A 4302-nucleotide genomic window follows, 5' to 3' on the forward strand; every position below is an offset into this window, starting at 1 on the left:
CCTATCCCTACTCTGCCTCTCCTTCACTTTGGGATGCTGGTGGAGTTACTAAATAATTATTTCCCCAGGTATATGGGTAAAAGGGAGCCATGGAGTGATTGGCTTCAGAAGGCCTGAAACTTGACTACCCTTTCCTTCTGCAGCAAGATACTCTCTCTTCTTGTTACTAGCTCAAACAACCAGAAGCCTTGGGAATTACAGCATGTATTTGAGGTAAGAACTAGTTATTAAGTAAGAACAGCATTCAACCCCATATCTAGTAGATGTTTTCAAGGAATTTGTTCCTGTAGTTGACTAGTTGAGGGATTGCTTCAGCTTAAACTGACTTGAATTACTCTCTTACGATAGCAGTTAGCAAACTTTTTGGTCTCTGGCTCTTTACACTCTTAAAAAATTATTGGGGACCCTTGGGGCACCTGGCTGGCTCAGTCTGTGGAGCATGCAACTCTTGATCTCCAGGTTGTAAGTTCAAGCCCCGTGCTGGGTACAGAGATTACTTAAAAAGAAAATCTTTAAAAAACAATTATTGGGGGCCCCAAAGAACTTTTGTTTATATGGATTATATTTGTCAATATTTACCATATTAAAAACTCAAATTGAGAAATTAAAAAAAACATTAACTCATTTTTAAAACAAAAATAATAATACTATTACATGGTAACATAAATGCCATCTTTATGAAAACATTAAGTTTTGAAAACAAAACAATTAGTGAGAAGAATGCCATGCTTTAAACTTTTTGCAGCTCTCTTTAATATATGGGTCAATAGAAAACAGTTGGGGGGCAGTTGGGGGGCTCAGTCAGTTTTTTAAACGTCAAGCTCTTGATTTCGACTCAGGTCATGATCTCATGGTTCATGAGGTTGAGCCCTGTGTCAGCTCTGCACTGATAGCACAGAACCTGCTTGGGATTCTCTCTCCCTCTCTCTCTCTCTGTGCTGCCCCCCACCCCCCACTGCTCTCACTTGCACACGCTCTCTCTCTCTCTCTCAAAATAAATGAATACATTTAAAAAAAGAAAACAGCTGGATTCTCCCATAAGTTGTGATACATTGTTTTGGGTGTATTCTATGATGAAACCTGACTTCACAGAGATACACAATTGGAAAAGGGAGAGATATTTTAATAGCCTTATCAGATATTTGTAGGTAATATTCTTTGATACTACATCAAAGCTCAATAAGTGGTAGCTTGTTAAAGATTACTTGCAATGTAGAATCACTGTGCTTTTTAAAAATATTTATTCATTTTTGAGAGAGAGAGTCAGAGAGAGACAGAGACAGAGACAGAGCATGAGCGGGGGAGGGGCAGAGAGAGAGGAAGACAGAATCTGAAACAGGCTCCAGACTGAGCTGTCAGCACAGAGACAGAGGCAGAGCTCAAACCCATGAATTGTGAGATCATGACCTGAGCCAAAGTCAGATGCTTAACTGACTGTGCCACCCAGGCACCCCTAAAGTCACTGTATTAATGAGCATTTTGTACTCTAATACTTGAACTTCAAATGGACATTTTACCTATGCATGATTTTGCAACTTGATGCACCGATCAATTATAAAATATTGGTTCACTGAGTTATGCACATCATCCCATATGTTGACTCATTTTATAGGTATATATTTAAATATATTTTTAAAGTTTATTTGTTTATTTTGTGTGAGACAGAGAGGGAACAAGCAGGGGAAGGGCAGAGAAAGAGGAAGAGAGAGAGAATCCCAAGCAGGCTCCACCTTGGCAGCGTGGAGCCCGATGTGAGGCTCAAACTAATGAATGGTGAAATCATGACCTAAGCTGAAACTGAGTTGGATGCTTAATTGACGGAGCCACCCAGGTGCCCCTCATTAATTTTAAAAATTACATTTGTTAATATCACCATCAATCTCGTCAGTAAAGTCCTTACAAATTGGAAAGCTGGCAAGCTTATGATGACAGATAACAAGTTTTCCAAAGTTTTGATTTTCTCTTTTAAGCTCAAATATTATCATTAGTAACAAATACTGTTGTTAGTTTTCCTTGAAGCGACTGGCTTACTTCATTAATTTTGATAGTTTGTATGTACTCAGGGACCAAGATTTAATAAAATTATGTTATTCCCTCATCAAAGACATTAAATGAAACTTTGCTTTTTTATTTTTTTATTTTTATTGCAAGTGTGTGGCAGTGAAGAATTCAATGCATGTTAATAGAGTTTGGTATCACTGCTTTGGTTCACACCAAAGTGCCAGCAGTTTTAGCCGCCATTGCTTTTGTACCATTAGTGCAACTATCAATACAATGAAAGAGGCAGATAACACTTTAGTATTACTATGAAAGTAAGTTTGACATGACAGATCCATTGAAAGGGTCTTGAGGACTCCCAGAGGTCCATGGAGCATATTTTTAAGAGCTGCTGCTTCATGGATTCCTTCTTGCTCCAACTGCTTCTAGTACTTACATTATGACACTTATCACAAAAGACTGTCACCCCCTTTTTCATGTTTTTTCTATCACACTGGGAACCCTTGAAGTAGACAAAGGTTATATCTTAGTTGCTCCTCTCTACCCAGGTCTCAGCATAGGACTTGTGACATACTAAGTAAAAAATATTGAATAAATTAAAATTTTCTCATAAATTTTCCCTTGACTTCCCATCTGGTGGTGGAAAAACTGAGTTGAGGGCCCAGGTCACTGACAACATCTCTTTTCCTGAACCTTCCTTCTCACTAAATCAATCTATATTATGATCTATATTATGTTTAGCCTTATGCTATTATTTATTTTTATTTATCAATTACATGGGAAGTACTCAAAAAATGCTTATTGAATACAGGTTATCACCCTGTATTAACCCTTAGAAGGAACATCCTAATGTTTGTTTCTTGTTCACATTTCTTCCCCAGGGGACATTTATACATATGTGTTTATCTGTGGTGGGGACTAGCTTAAGAAGGTCAAACTCTAAAGTTCTCTTTCAACTTTCAAAAGAAAGCTTTCAAAAGTTGGGCCTTGGCTCAGAAATACTCTTCCCACGGTCTGCAAGAGCTCTCTCTTTGGGAATTTGCTGGCCACATCATAATATTCATCTACTCCGTTTGGCTGTGGACTTGTCAGTGGGGCAGGAAATTATTATTTTTAGAGTACGGGGTGAAAGATAAAAAATGAAAAGAGAAACTCTACTTTGGCAACCAGTTGCAGGTCCTAAAATATTTGTGTTTTATTTTTGTAATAAGTCCACCAGTTGCCTAATAAATTTATGATAAGTTAGAGAGCAAATGATGCCATAGTGTTTCTATAAAGGGCTTGGAAGAAACTTCATTAATTAGGACTTCAGTATTTCCTTTCAAGCACACAGAAGTTTCATTGTTGGTGGTTTTAAAGGTCTGGTTTAAAGGTTTAAAAGTCAGAACATTTATGCTTAAACTGATGTGTCAATTAAAAAAATAAATGATTTAATAAATTTTTTTTAGTTTCTTGATTTAATTTTTTTGCTAGCTTTCCTCCTTATTAGAAACAAAACTTTTCAGATGGCTGATTTTCCTTGTTTTTTTTTTAAAATTGGAAAGTATGGTTTATGAGCCAGTTTATTTATTTACTTACTGAACAGCTGTTTACTGAGTGACTACTATGTGCCAAGGGCAGTTTTAGGCTCTTAAAATATATTAGTGAACAAAAAAAGATCCAGCCTTCATTCTAACAGGTAGGACAGAATACATTATAAATAAATTTAAGTAATAAATGAATAAACTGTACAGCATATTAAAGGGTGATCAGTACTTTGGAAATAACAAAAAGGGAAGAGGGACAGGGAGGAGAACTCTTAGAGTTTTATGGAGGTTATTGAAATTTGGGACTTGTGTCCCATTTAAATTTCTAGAACTTTCTATGTAATAAATTTATGAGTAAATACAAAAGGGACAGGTGAAATCAGTAAAAACAGTGGAGTAAGGCCCTCTAAAAATTCTTTCCTCCACAAAGGCAATGAGAATTCTGTAAAAAAATATCAGAATCAACTTTTATGAATATGCATCATGAGCAGTCATGTTTTCAGTATGTTGGTGATTAGTTACCGTACATCTCTTTTTTTTTTTTAATTTTTTTTTAATGTTTTATTTATTTCTAGGAGAGAGAGAGAGACAGCGTGAGCAGGGGAGGGCCAGAGAGAGAGGGTGTCACAGACTGAAACAGGCTCCAGGCTCCGAGCTGGCAAGTCAGCACAGAGCCCGACGCGGGGCCCGAACCCATGAACCGCGAGATCATGACCTAAGCGAAAGTCGGACGCTTAACCGACTAAGCCACCCAGGCGCCCCAGTTACCGTACATCTC

This window comes from Hyaena hyaena, unplaced genomic scaffold, assembly GCF_003009895.1.
Source record: "Hyaena hyaena isolate Hyena2069 unplaced genomic scaffold, ASM300989v1 scaffold_144, whole genome shotgun sequence".
Lineage (NCBI taxonomy): Eukaryota > Metazoa > Chordata > Mammalia > Carnivora > Hyaenidae > Hyaena > Hyaena hyaena.